This window comes from Stegodyphus dumicola, chromosome 3, assembly GCF_044657685.1.
Source record: "Stegodyphus dumicola isolate Sdum_Otavi_A_Nest chromosome 3, ASM4465768v1".
Classification (NCBI taxonomy): domain Eukaryota; kingdom Metazoa; phylum Arthropoda; class Arachnida; order Araneae; family Eresidae; genus Stegodyphus; species Stegodyphus dumicola.
Window position 1 is genome coordinate 54,244,924 of NC_140770.1, and position 16,065 is coordinate 54,260,988.

The following is a 16,065-nucleotide window of genomic DNA, read 5'->3' on the forward strand; positions in this document are numbered from 1 at the left end:
GATTCGGGAACGGTCAAAATGGAAATTTCCGTTGAAGTATGATACCTGAAATTTTTCGCGATTATAATACTTTCTTTATTTCATACTGTGAGGTATTTCTCCCGCCTTCCTAGCGTGCCTTCGTGGTGTAGTGGTTCTGCACGCTAGGCCAGTATTCCAGAGGCTAGGCTAACGTGCGCTAGGCTAGCGAAATACGCTCTGAATAAACTGAGATAATCACACGTTTAAATAGCACTTCACTTAACTTTAAATTTACATCCTAGCGAGGGAATGGGAGGGGAAGTTTGAGAAGTTTAGCACAGGAAAACTTAAAATAAATTTGTGATGTAAATTAAGAAAAACCCTACAAACTTAACTAAAGTTCCTTGCACAGCATACCTTTCAGCTCTGCTAAAAAAGGTAACAGACTAACACCTATGATTACGCTAATCATTCATTTGGACAAGATAAAAAGTGTCTTAGAAAATACTAGAATAAAATTGTTCAGTTTTAGTTATGAGAAAGAACAAACTTAATTTTCTGATAACAGATTTATCGGGATGGTCACAGCATTTTTTGTTCTCAAATATTAATCCAAATTTTTTCACTCAGATAACAAGGGGGATTGATAACAAGGGGATTTGATAACAAGATAACATCACTCAGATAACAAAGGGTGACAAGATAAAAGGGGGGTTGGAAAATAATATAATAAAATTGTTCAGTTTTATTTATGAGAAAGAACTACATCAAAATTAATTTTCTAATAAGATATTTATTGCGATATTCACAGCATTTTTTGTTCTCTTATATTAATCCAAATGTTTTCACCCAGATGACAAGGGGGTTCATAATAAGATAACAAGAGGGGACAGTATAAAAAGAGGGATTAGAAAATATTAGAATAATATTGTTCAGTTTTATTAATGAGAAAGAAATATATCAAACTTAATTTTCGGATAAGAGATTTATCCCCATATTCACAGCATTTTTTGTTCTCAGATATTAATCTAATTTTTTTCACTCATATAACAAATGGGGTTTGATAACAAGATACCATCACTCAGATAACAAGGAGGGACAACACATCAATCAGATAACAAGAAAGGACAAGTTAAAAAAGGGGTTGGAAAAATAATAGAATAAAATTGTTCAGTTTTATTTATGGGAAAGAAATATATAAAACTTTATTTTATGATAAGAGATTTATGGCGATATTCAGAGCATTTTTTGTTCTCAGATATTAATCCAAATTTTTTCACTTAGACTGAGACTAAATAAATTGACCTTCTGCTTATGATATTGAGATAAAATTATTCTTACATGCTTGGGTTGGAGAAGATTCACCAAGGCTACTGAAAATTTGGTTTCAGAAATCTCAAGTAAAGACTACGTTGGTGATCTTTCTTGATTGGAAAGAGATAATTAATAAGGAATTATTCCTGAGGAAGGCGAACTCTATATTTTATAAACGCGTAGCAGAATTCCGTGGATGCTGCCCGAAAAGCCCGAGTCGAATAATTCGGTTTCTGCAGCAGGACAACGGGGCGTCACACAATTCCATTCTCTTGCAGTTATGGGCATTCTTTCTTATTTATTATATTTTCTCGCCGAGTTGCAGCCACTTTTTAATTTCATTCTCGTCAAGCTTTATGAGTAGATTCTCTCACTTATTAAGACAACAACAGCCTACAATGAACTTGAATGTTTTTTACCCAATAATGATCCAAACCTTTAAGACTCAACCCGGGGATTTAAGTACCTCCAACTACATAATCTGACTAGGTGCTTCTTTTACAATATTCAGCGATAACTTACAATAAATCGTCGATATATTAAGAGGTTAAACGTAAGAGGAATAAAGAAATAAGTAAAGAAAAAATTAGTTTTCTAACACATTTTTACTTCAGACATAAAAAAAGGCATAAAATCCTAAAATGTTCCTTTATGCTTTTATCAGTCATAAATTCCACTTTTTACGAGCCTCAACAAGAAGTCTTTTTATGATCTATATATTTGCTTTAAAATAGTAAACGTCCTTCTTAAAATTTTAAAAATTAAACAAACTTAACTGACATATTTAATACATTTAATGATGAAAAACTTCTGCTCTTAAACAAAAATATATCACAGTTACATTTAGGTTTGAGAAGCAATTTAAGTTCCTCTAGAATTACAGTATATGAAAATTATATAACTCTTACTTTGGTTAATCAGATAATGAATTAGAACTGCAATAAAAGATCTAGCACATCAAATCTTTTGCAATGGCAACAACTGAAGAATCCGGCTGAAATTATGTCTCATTTTAAATGCATAATGGTGCATTTATAACATTAAAAACGTTATAAATGAATCTTTATATTATATTACCATTAGGTGAAATTACGTTATACTTCCATGCATCATCCATGCGAACCAGTAAGCACTTCTACTGAGAGAAAGAATACAACTTAAGTACATTTTCTATAAGCTTCCAGACAAAAAATTTAGTTCGACAATTTTATCATTCGATGCGACTGTCTTTTAATAATCGATCTAACTAATGTAAATTAAACTACAATTTATAATACACTCAAATAATAACTTATTTGAACATTTGAATCTTTACTGTAATTAATGATGTTTCTACGTCCATTGGTAAAGAAAGAATCATAGTTATTTCCCAAAGTAATTTTTACTCTGTTATAGTATTTAATACAATTTTACCCTAAAATTGTACTTTAAGCCTTATTATGAGTTTATTAAATTGCTAATAAAAAGAGTAAACACTAAACTCTTAATAAAAGGAATAAACCCTATAGAGTCATTGGGTTTTTAGCCCAAAGGGGCGGCAGCTCAGAAAGGCTATTAGTTTCGAAACGACATTTTGCATTGTTTCACTATAAATGTCCGTTTTCTTCAAATTGTTGCCACCAAATATTATCGCCCTGTATTATATTTAAAGAAATTAAATAATGAAGAATCTGCATAAATGTATGTAACGTTTCTCGCATTGTGATAAAACAACAGTACCTAGAGTTACCAAATTTTGAATGATGTACGTCTCCACTCGAATATAAACATCTGGAAGCCCACATTTGGAAATTTTTTATTATCTATTTCATATTTTGTAAAGCATTTATGAGTTTTTGATTAAGAAACTCAACGATTTCAAAGTGAGTAATGGCAACACTGTACGGGGAAAAAAACATTTTTATCTGCAGCTCGAGAGACTGTGTATCGGAAATCCTAAAGATATGCTGTTTTTAAATATTTTATGATATTGCTGTTGAATTGAGTTTTATGTGTTTAAAGTGCGAAGAACATGTCATTTAGTAAATAAAGAAATTGACACACAAAACGTTAAAAAATGCCCCTTTCGGTGTAATATAAAATCTGAAACTTTTCAGTTTTTTTGGGGGGGCTGAAAGCAGAAGATGTGAAAAGTGTGCACTGTCCTCCCCGAGACTCTCTTGGACCTCTCGAATACGCGCAGGTTATGCTTCCAATTACACCACAAAGGTATGCGGAAAGGAAGGAGAAAATATCTTATAATCCCTATGGCGTATTGCAAGAAATATTACGAGTTTAAAAAACTAACATGAAATATATGAAGAAGCAATTAATACGAGGGCCATCCAGGAAGTAGATTACGTTTCCGTCTGTGTCCGCTAGGGGCGGGGCTAGCGCGGCCATCTTGGGGTCAGAGCGTTGCGCAGCTCAGTCTGCATCTAGCCATGCTAGTGAGAGGTTCGTGCTGTGCTCCGTTCAGATACTGTGACGGTTTGAAATGTCTGCGTTAATTGAAAATCCCGCGAGCTGCGAGGTGCGCTCAGTAATAAGGTTTCTGACTGCAAAAAACTGTAAACCGATAGAAATCTATCGGCAGCTTCGTGAAGTGTATGGGGACAACATTATCACTGAAGGTGGAGTGCGTCAGTGGGTCATAAGATTTCAAAATGGCCGAACCAATGTTCACGACGAAGATCGAAGTGGGAGACCCAGCATAGTGACCGCCGAACTTCTCGAAAAAGTCGATGCTAAAGTCCGTGAAAATCGAAATTTCACAATAACGGAACTTTCCACAAATTTCGCGAAGTTTGTTGCACGAAATCATCAGCGAAAAGCTTGGTTACCACAAGTTTTGTGCAAGATGGATTCCAAAAATCTTGACAGAGGACCACAAAAATCAGCGAATGGCTGCAGCGTTGAACTTTTTGGACGCTCACCATAAGGATGGTGACTCTTTACTCGATCGCATCGTTACTGGTGACGAAACATGGGTGAAACATGTGAACTGTGAAACGAAATTGCAATCAATGCAGTGGGGGCACACAAGTTCTCCCCAAAAACCCAAGAAATGCATGCAAACAATGTCGGCAAGGAAGATGATGGCGACTGTTTTTTGGGACAGAAAAGGTGTAATTTTGGTGGACTTCCTGGAAAGAGGCACTACAATAAACTCTCAAAGGTATTGCCAAACTCTCCAAAAACTCAGAAGAGCAATTCAAAACAAGCGCAGAGGAATGTTGAGCTCTAAGATCTTGTTGATTCACAACAACGCCCGGCCCCACACGGCAAATGTCACTCGTAAAGTTCTTGAATCTTTTAAGTGGGAGTTGTTTCCTCATCCGCCGTACAGTCCCGACCTGGCACCGAGCGACTTCCACCTATTCCCAGCAATGAAGAAGTGGCTGGCTATGCAGCGTTTTGATGACGACGCACAGCTGCAAGAAGAGGTAACGAAGTGGTTGAAGGCGCAGGCGGCCGAATTTTTCGACGAAGGAATTTCCAAGCTCGTACATCGCTACGATAAATGCCTTAATTTGTATGGTGACTATGTAGAAAAGTAGTATTTGAGTGTGGCTTTCATCTGTATATAATAAAATTTGTTTCCTATACTTTGTTTATTTTTTTATTCCAAAACGTAATCTACTTTCTGGATAGCCCTCGTACCTGTTGTGATTTCCTATCACCACCAGGGAGGCTTGTTATTAATATATCTTCAAAATGCCAATAAATGAGTCAAGCATCGGATGGATTAAAATTCTGAGTGTCAGAACTGGAAGTTTTATGTCCTGAATCCAGAGTTTCGATCATGTTACCAGCTATAATTCTTCAAAATCTACGGTAAGAAAGACTAAATTCTGATACTTTCAAAAGGCAAAAAAGCTTCAATCCATTACGAGCCCGTTCGCAAGCAACAGTATGTTCTAAATTTCGTAGCTGTGGCCAAATCCATTCCTGTGCTATTCGACGAGCTCCCATGGATTCTTCATTTTATAACACTAAAGATGGCAACGGTTTTCTAAATTCCTTTTTAAGAAATTTTAGGAAAATGACTAAATATTTTAATGCCCAAAACATTAAACAATGCTATATTTAAGCAAAATAACAACACACTTTAACATATCCTCTAAGGTTCATTATGAAACAGCTTATGAAGTTTCTTTGTCGCTTTCTCTCACCTTAAACCATTTCCGCTGAAAGCTTGATAACATTTATTTTACCAAAAGAAACGCTTCACAGTTCTGAACTTTCAACAAAAATAGTCATACAGCTTTTCTCATTAATACAAAGCAAAATCAGTAGTTGCACTTCAAACTCCTAAAAACGTTAAACACAACGCAATGCAATACAGATCTAAAAAGTGAAGCTCTCACGTTTATTTCTATACTCCGAATTTAGCTCTAACTAGGAACAATTACAGTAGCAATTAGTTATATGGTAACCGGATCAAAACGTCGCCAAATGGTCGCCAATTTTGGCGACTTCTCACCAAATTTGGGTACAAAAATTTGTCGCCAAAATCGTGGCCGGTTTGGCGATATCCTTCAGTGTTAAGTATACTTGCCCCAGTATTCTTGTTTTTCCGGCACAGCTTCGTCTCTTTCAAGCATTTCATGTTTACATTACGTAAAAAAATACTATAGTTTCACATATTATTCACTAAAATTATTTACATACATACAAAATTCGTAGCAAGAGTAAGAAATTCAGATATTTCAGCTTTCAATTTAGTTGTTGGCTGGGTGATTACGACAGAAGGCTATCTTAAGAGAGATGCATTCGTGGAAGAATTTAGGCAAAAAGTATTTCGCACTTACGTTATACAATGGTAAACTAAGAAAACTCATACAACAGTCCATCGTTCAAAAAAAGGCTTCGGGATGAGATACCAGTTTTCAGTGGTCTTACCCATATGGGTACTGGTGAACTCCAAGTAGCAGTTGTAAGGATGGAAAGGTGGAACATCGACTATCAAACTATTTAATGCCCAATAACTAAAATTTCATATAGTTTAGTATTCATTAAATCTTTCAATAAGGAAATTTATCTTTCACAGTCAGCATTCGTAAATCTGAAGTGCAATATCTTTTCATTGCCGGATGTCTGCGAGGAAAAATGACCGCTTGGAACTAGAAATACCTCAGATATGAAATCTTTAATAACTTCACAAACATACGCAAATGTGTTGTCTTGTCACCAAAATACCAAGCTGGTAATGGAATAAAAGCACTGCTTCTCATTGAATAGCATGTAACTTTACTAAATTCTACAGCATTATAAACGTTAAAATTAAACATTCAATATATAGATATGGACTTGGTTTGGCAGCATAAACTACTTCTAAACTCCTGCTAGACGTAAAGTGAATTATTACTGTGTCTGAAACAACGACAGAAAGTTGAAGAGGTTTTAAACAAACCTTTTATTTAAACATAACTTTGAACAGAAAAGCACTTCTTGTGCTCATATAAATCAACCATCACTTGTGATAATGTAAGTAAATTAACAGGTACAGGTAGAAACTAGGCCAGCACCTCCGTAGTACCACAGGTAATTGAGGTAATGCTGAACCTAGCTAACTGTTAAACTTTCCACCCCAATTTTGAGGGAGAACACCCCGGGGGTGGTCCGAGGTTCTCCCGCCCCTCGTTTTTTACCATAAACCACTTGAGAGGACTTTCTGAGATAACCGAGTTCTGGTATTGATAGTGTATACAAATCATATTGAGAAAAGACTGTCCTTGAAAAGTTCAACAACTGATGCTTCCAAAAGCATAAATGTAAGAATAAATGTCTTTTCTAAGGTGGAAGGTGTAATAAGCAAGTCTTTGAAGCTCCCTTCCATCAGCATTGCGTAGATAAATGAAACTGTTTTAATGTAAATTAACAGTCAACGTCAAATTTAAAACGTAGGTTCGTAGCCAAAAGACTACATAATTAAATTTAAATCGAAGTTGGCTCGGATCTCTAACCGGCGTAACAATTTAAATGTAGGAAACAAATTACGAGAAGCCGAATAATACAAGCTTATCAAAGTAGCGTGCCCTCGAGAAGCAGAAACACGCTCTGTCTTACAATCCAAAAACCTCAGCTTAAATACTATTTAAACTCATTTACATTTCTGGTGAGGAAACGGAAAAGAGAAGTAACAGTACAGGCTAAAATTATAAATAAATAGTTAATTTAAATAATAAATGCTAGAAATATATTATTTTAATTATAAATAACACAGAAATGATGCAAGATAGCGAAGCTTTGGTTTTAATTTCCCCGTAATAGAGTAAATACAGCAATAAAACTACTAGTCACATGAGCATTCTGTTTCCCCTCGAACACGTAAAAACTGCACATACATTAAACATAATGAAGTCCATAAAATAGAAATAAAATATTCAAACTCTCGAATCCTCAAATGTCACGAAATTTTAAAAAGATTCGAAAACCCAAAATTTCTCGCATTTTCAGTCTCTGGAATCTTCCGAATGCCAACCTAAAACTCGTTAAACATTTTAACTCAGAGTTCTGGAAATATTAATTTTAATGACGTCCAGCAGAAGCGTTCATTAAAGAGAAAAACGCAGTTACTGCAAATTTAGTGGGCATGGATTAACATTAACCGTCTGGTGGTGACTTTAAATGCCACAGTCTTATTTTTGGGGAGAAAATTCAGCATTCGATATTTAGTGTTTAATTGTAGAATTCATGAAATGATCGTACCCCCACTTCTACACTTGCTTTAAAAAGATTCTGAGAAAATGCGAAAAAATACTAAGTGTTACTCATGTATATGTTGTCAATACACAATTCTGTTGATAAACTTCATTTGCATCAGAATAAATATAGGTATATTTGCAAAAAGTGTACGGTTAAATTAGTCTCCCATTAAACTAGATTTCAGACCTTTCTTTAATAAAAAGCTTTTACATGAAATATGTTTTTAATATATATATATATTATTTTTATTTTTATTATTAGCGCTAAGGGGCGTTAGCCCAGAAGGGATAGTAGTCTCGAAATGGCATTTTGCGTCGGTTCACTATAAATGCCCGTTTCACTTTTCAAATTGTTGCCACTAAATATTATCGGCCTGTATTATATTTAAAGAAATAAAATAATATAAAATCTGCATGAATGTATGTATGTTTCTCGCATTGTGACAAATCGACGGTACCTAGAGGCATCAAATTCTGAATAACGTAGTCCTCCACCCGAATATGGGTACCTAGAAGCCCAAATTCTTTACTTCATATTTCATAAGTGATTTCTATTTCATAAGTGATTAATTTCTAGCAAAAAGTATCATACATATTATATTTAAAATGTGCATGCATTTAATATGTACATGCACTCAAATTACGAAAAATAAATACTGATTTTCCGCGATAATGAAGACATGACGCATTGGTAGTTAAATTGTCATAAAAATATTATAAACTTGAAAACCAGGTTTGTTGATTCGGTGTGATCAAAGAGAGATAGGATTCAATGACATGCAAAAAGGAAAAGACGAAAACTTTGGAAAAAAAAGTACTTTTCTGGGAGACTTTAGCACAATATATAAGGTATAATATGAGAAATACAATGGACACCTTGCAATTGAGGAACTCATAAAAGAACTGCAGCAAAATGAAAGGAATTTTGCAAGAGGGCTTAGACAACATTCCAGTTGAAATGGTGCAAATAATAAAAAAGAAACTTCACAATAAAAAAAATAATATATAGACTGCTTAAAAATAAAGAGATATTACAAAAGAAAGAAATTTATTAGAGAAAATTCTCCAACCAAAATTTATGTAATAAGTTATGTTAATAATGTGAATACAATTATTGTATAGACTTTATTTGTCAACAGCCACAATGTATGGCAATGTAAAAATTTAAGAATTATTAATAAAAACTAGACAAGGGCGGGCGCGGGCAGAACCGATTAACCGTAATGGTAAAGGGATGGTGCCCACACCCTCCGTTATTACTTCTACTACTACTACTACTACTACTACTTTGCAGAATGTTAACGAACTTTTTATTAACAAACTCAACGATTTCGAAGCCGGTAGTGGCAACACTACGGAAAAATAAATATTTTTAATCTCCAGCGCGCGAGCCAGTCTATGAGAAATTCTAAACATATCCTGTTTTTAAATATTTTTAGCCCAAAACAATACTATCCCAAATGCTCTAGAAACGTGTACGTGTGTGTAAATGAAAGAAAAACGCCTCTGTGGGCGCAATATAAAATCTGAAAACTTTCAGATTTTTATTTTTATTAGCCCAAAGGGCGTTAGCCCAGAAGGGCTATTAATTTCGTTTTGGCATTTTGCGTCGATTCACTATAAACGGTGAATCAATTTTAAATTGTTGCCACCAAATATTATCGCCCTGTATTATATTTAAAGAAACTAAACAATGAAGAATCTGCATAAATGTATGTAAAATATAAAAAAATACGATGGCTTTGCTTTTCACGAACACGCAACCTTTAATTAATTTTCTGCAATTTAGGATCTTCTCCCTAGACCAGCACCTTCTAGAATTTGCTAGCCTATTACGTAACCGCTACTATAAATACTGAGTACGCTTCATTTTTCAGTCAGATTGCTTCCTAATCTCTCTGCTACAAGACTCTGCGCTGTTCTATCCATCTTTCCTTCTTTTGTTAGAATTAGTTATGACGCATAAAGTTTAAATTCAATCATACTTAGTTAAAACCACTATGGATATGTAATTTAAAGAGTGTTACTAAAAGGAAAATGATCTGCTAATTGGAGTAAATAAAAATGGGCAATTAAAAGCTAAATCAATTTGTGTCTCTTACCATTCTGCATAAAGCCATGCCTGAACTTTGATGTTAAGATTCGTCACGACTGCCAAAATATCACATGTATGTGTGTTACTCGCACTGTGATAAAACAACGTACCTAGAGCCATAAAATTTTGAGTAACGTATGTCTCCACCCGAATATGGGCATTTGGAAGCCCGAATTTGGAATTTTTTTTTTTATTATCTATTTCCTATTTTGTAAAATGGAAATAGATAATAAAAAAAAAATTCCAAATTCGGGCTTCCATTTATGAGATTTGATTAAGAAAATCAACGATTTCAAAGCGAGCAATGACAACACTCTACGGGGAAAAAAATATCTCCAGCGCGCGAGACGGAAAATCTAAAGATATGTTCTTTTAAATATTTTGTGATATTGCTGTTGAATTGAATTTTATAGCTTAAGTGCGAAGAACATGATATTTAACAAATAAAGGTAACACACAAAACGTTAAAAATACGCTCCTTTGGACGCAATATAAAATCTGAAAGTTTACAGTTTTTTTTTTTTTTTTTTTTTTTTTTTTTTTTTTTTTTTAAATTTATATTGCTAGAGAATCTTTTAGAAAATCGTATTCGAAAAGCATTAGGCTTCCCACTCAGAAGGTTCTAAAACACGATGCCTGTAACACCTGACGACGTTCAGGAATTAACACTCAAGAGTTCCGTCTTGACACATGCGCCTGCGCAACACTGTGCAAGCGCTCGCGAATAACGACGAATTACCATGCACTGAAATAACTCAATGAGAACGTTGAACAGTTGCCTGGGGGGGGGGAGTATGAGCATACGGCCCCATTGCTAATCTGTATATCCGTGATGACTTGCCTTTAATAGGCTGATGGTTGTCGTAGGAACCCAGTACACTAGTTCGTCGGGGACCCATAATGCTGTTATAACGTCTCTGTTAACACTATAAATATTATAAGAATTTTTCCCAATTTGAATGAACGGACTATGTTAAAGGTGGAGTGTTAAACCAGGTTTTTCAAACAAAATATTAAAATAACTTTTTCTTCGGTACTAAATAACTCCCTGCTCGAGTTTAATACTCTCATAGAATGGAATCGATGCTTTTAAATCGGATTGACGTATTTAAAATTTATGGGATTTCCACAGAGAATTACACAATGAAATTCAGGAAACTAATATAATTTTAAACACCTAATTACTGAAACAAATACTAATTAATATTTTATTTCAATATTTTTATTGATAAACCCAATAAAATTATAAAATAAAGATAGTTAAAGTAAATACGAAATTTAATCAACTGAAATAACAACAATACGGTTAGTTTAAATGAGTCTACTTGTATTGCGATTACTCCAGTTATCCGTTATCCGTGGTTTCGGTACCCGCGCAACACTGTGCAAACCTAAACCTCGCGAATAACGACGAATTACTATACACTGAAATATTTCAGTGAGAACGACGTAAGAGGAAGCATAAACACAGGAAGTAAAGAATAGCAAAAATAAGAAATGCGTGTCTTTTTTTTTTATTATTATTATTTAGATACCCACAAAGAACTCTGAAAGTGATAATGCATAGCCAGATGCATGTGAAAAATAAAATGCATAGAGCACAGAAAATAGCAAAATTAATTCATATTTTGCATAATTACCAACATAATTAAATTATCTTTGCCCACACAATTAAACCAGAAGGAAATCATGCAAATTTTCATAATTAAAAGTAAAAATGTAAATAAATTAATTCATCTGATAAGCATCCTCATTTGTTACATACATAAAAAAATTTCATCACATGTTACTTTCGTGTGTAGGTGTGAAAGGAGAAAACATACAATGGGAACAGTGTAAAAGTTTAATTTTGTTTATAAGAACCTTTTATACTTCTGATAAGTTACATTTCAAATTTGAAATTTGGAAAGTATCACACTTAAACTAGTTTTTATTTAAAAAAAAAAACGTATTTCGAAGGAGTTTTATCACAGATTCCTCTGCTCTTCGAGTAACAATATTATTTTCCAAATTATTTTTTCTCGGTGGAGAAGAAAGAACCTCCTTGAAATTCTGATAAGTACCTTTTTTTTCCATGAAGAAGAGGAACATTTGTCTAAAAACGGATTCAGCTTTCCCCTAAAATAATCTCAAATTAGTATGAATTTTACTTGTTTTAAATTCGAATCTGCAAGCTTCTCTTACATCTTGCATATCAAGTTTTTCATAACAGAAAGGAAATAGATGAGAATGATTTTTAAGAAAATTTATTGCATTTCGATTAAAATTATACAATCTGCAATTGCTTGTGTGCAATAAAGCAAAAATTATTGTTTTCTCTATTGGTGCAGTTTACTATTGTATTCCATCGATTATGTTAATTGAATGCTCTAAAATAAAAATTTATTGGTTTCTTATGTGCACTAAAGTAAAAACTGCAGTTCACTTAAACAAAATGTATGAAGTTCATAATGATTTTTCTTGTTCATATTTGCAAACAATCAATTTAACAAGTTCCTAACTAGCAAGTACCGTAATTATCTTATCATTCGTTAGAAATTTTAAGTTATCGATTAAGTTATCTTTAAATCGTCTGTCCATAAAAATATGAAGGACATTTGGGGAATTCAAATGTAAAGAAATTGGTTTCTTTACTAATGACACTGATTTTTTTAAGTTATGGAAGTGGATTAAAAGTAACAGAAAGCACCTTTAGAAAGGTGTCGCATATGGAAACCGTTAAAAATAACTGAAAGCACTTTTTATTCTGGAGAGGCATATGGGGAAGCAATTCGTTGATTTCCCCTTGAGCCTTTCTCTGTTTCGTTTGGGAATACTAATTAAATTCTTTTGCAGTCCACGAATTATAAACGAGTTAGAATAAAAATGAATAGTTTTGAAAATTTGCAGTCGCCAGTTTCGTTTTATCTGTCTTACAATCTAACCGTAACTATAAAACTGACTTTATATAAATGATTAATCACTAGTAATTATACATATTATACAATATACAGCTTAACCACTACTTTTTTAAAAAACGAAGAACAGACTAATCCAAATAAATGAGCAAATTAAAAACAAAACAATAATATAGTGGATCCGCGTCTTTACGGGCTTACCAGCAGCCGAGCGGTAAAATCGCTAAACATTGGCTGTTTGACCTCAGTTCAGATTCCAACAAACGGGTTGGGAGTTTTCGCGCTTTCTCTTATGATGAGCATGAATACTAGCCAGCTTCCCTTAAAAAGCCCTCCACAAAGGCATCCAGCCACGTACGCAGACAGCCCTGGAGTTACTTAGTTAAACAATTTTATGGTGCGAATTTACGAACTACTGAAGTGGTCCCGAAAAATTCCACATAGAACTAACGCTAATTTTCCCAACGCTCTGATTTACAAATTACAATCACATTCTCTACTTACGAACTTAAATTCTACCTTTAATTTTCACTGTTCCTTTTTGAAAATCAAAAATTAGAAAAGAGAGAAAATTTCTCCAGAATTGGTTGAACGATGAAATTCCCTAAATTTTTAGCTAGAAAATTTTAAGTTAATGAAAAGAGGGGACCGGAATTTTCCTGTTTAATAAAATCAATACACGGTTTTTAGCTATCGAGGAAATGACAACAAAGTAACTCGCTTTTTGTTCAAAAATGATTACATTAACACGCAACTATATAGTAAAATAATTCACAGTTTGAAATTTTTCATTCGCGCCAAAAAAACTTCTAAAGCATATTTTGTTTGTTTCGTTGCTTTTTGATTTACTAACTATGTCAAATAAAAGAAAAGAATAAAGAAAAGTCTGAGTAAGAAATGAATATTTTTCAAAAGATGCTCACATCTTAACTGAAACTGCCAAAATGCTCTATTAAAACTGAAATTACTAATGACACTACTAAGACTCAAACTGCCAAAATGCTCTATTAGATCTCAATCGTTCTATACGATGTCAATGGAATTTTTTTGAGTTATGAAATAAACAAAAATTAAAGACTTTTTCTGAAATCTATTACATAAAAACTATAACAGCAAGTTTAATTCTCGATGTTATCTCTATTTACTAAATTTTAGTCCATATACGAGTTTTTAAAATCGAACGTTTACGAACGAACATTCATATATCCTCTTCCGGGTTGTAATTATAAACAATTTGTTTCAAATAAAGCAATTAAATTTATTAATTGCTACGTTTTATTTACGTTTTTATTCGGTTAAATTATCCATGTTTAATACCAGATTAAATTTTAATTTGCCTGAAGTTAAGGAAAAACAGAATTTCTTCTGTAATACACATACGAATACTTCGTGTAAAGTCAGAATAAAAGATAAAATAACCTCTTATTCCGGATCGTAATTGTGAATTACAAAAAGATAAAATAAAGCTCTTTTTATAGGCTGTAGTTGCGATTACATTCCTTTTATACGAAACAGGTTAACTATTTATTAGTAAGTGATATTATATAAATTTAAAAGAAAATTTTCAGTTTCTTCTTAAACCATAGCAGTGTCGTTCATTTCAAACCAGACACAAAATGATTTGCTCAGTTTTTAAAAAGTTGGTATCTTTTTAATTTTATTTTTAGCTTTCTGAAAGAAAAATATTCTTCTCTTTCAGCAACACTGAAACAAACATTCTTGCAGCTAGAATTTTTAACGTATATGCACGAATTTCACAAATAATCTCTAATTAGCAATATTTCTCTTCTATTTACATTTTGGATTACACAATTAACCCCTCCTAATGCAAGAATGCTTCTTAAGAAAATCAAAGGTGGCATTATTTTCAAACAACATTCGATATTAAGATACGGAAACAAAGTAGTACTCACGCGTTTAAAGACAACAGGCGTGCCTGCGGTAGAAGGTACTGAGTTCCGGAACCTCATGTCACGTGAGAGAGGAAGCTCACTCCCCTCCTAACGGCCGGGGGGAGAAGGGTGACGATAAATTTGAGATCGCCGAGATGGCAAAGCCCCACGTTCAGACTCGAGAAGTCAAATTTGTCTGCCGGCTGGAGAGCAAGCGATTCTTTACTGCACCCAGTATCCTTGCCTGCAGCGCCCTCTAGTCGCAAAGAGTTCAAGGCAAAGTGGTTAGGGATGTGTTCTGGGATTTGTTATATGGTGAGTTACGTGAAAGTTTTTTTGTTGGTGTCATTCAGCTTAATTGCTTTTCAGACAAAAACCTTATTAACTGGAAAAACTTTCAGTACAGTTTAGAAGAGAATGTATGAGTAAAACCAATTATGTACAGCAAAATATTCTTTGTAATAGATAAAATTTTAAAACTTTATGTATCCCAAATCCAAAACTTTTATCTATGAGCATTTTTCATTTTTAGGTTTCCCTAAAAAAGGTGAAAGATTGCTATATTTAAGCAAATTATATAGAAGAGAGTTCAACTTTACAGTCTAACTGAAATTTAAGAGATGTAGAAGACTTAATCATGATTAAAGCAATTTTATCCCGAAAAAAATTCGGAGTGATTGAGGGGAAAAGGGATTTTCGGGAAATTTTCTCTGCCTAGGATTTAAACAAAGGATATTGCGAATAAAATTTCAAGGAGAAAATACGGTGAGGGGGTAACTATTTGGTTCAAAGCAGTAACAGAAATACTGCTCATAACTAACTAACTAACCATTATAACTTACATTTAGTTATCACTGTGCCAAAAACACGAATCTGCAAAACTGTTATTTCGGGAGGAGGGATGCTTCTGCGGCTTTGACACCATTCGTTTCCGAGAAAATTCGTGTTAACAATCTCTACATAATAATTTTCATGCTACATTCAGCTATAGAATATGCATGCGTCACTTTAGTGTAATATAATATACTCATATTTTTTAAAAAAATGGATAAGAAGGTAAATTAATCTTGTAGTTACTCATTGCATTTACCCATGTTTCCTTTTCTAGTTTACTAAGACTATACTTTTCATGAAAAACCGCTAATATAACTTTATAAAAGATTAATTAAATAACAGCCTTTAACAGTTAAGTACATAAATTTTAAATTCCTTTAACT

General features: G+C 33.4%; 1 protein-coding gene across 1 annotated transcript in view; it reads right to left on the bottom strand.

The window, feature by feature from the left end:
• Window positions 1-15,057, bottom strand: part of LOC118183381 (acetylcholinesterase-like) — a 260,837-nt gene extending 245,780 nt beyond the window's left edge. The window contains exon 1 of the mRNA XM_035352898.2: window positions 14,870-15,057. The gene's annotated coding sequence lies outside the window, so the exon portion shown is untranslated. The remainder of the gene's footprint in view (window positions 1-14,869) is intronic.
• Between the last annotated feature and the right edge of the window lie 1,008 nt (window positions 15,058-16,065).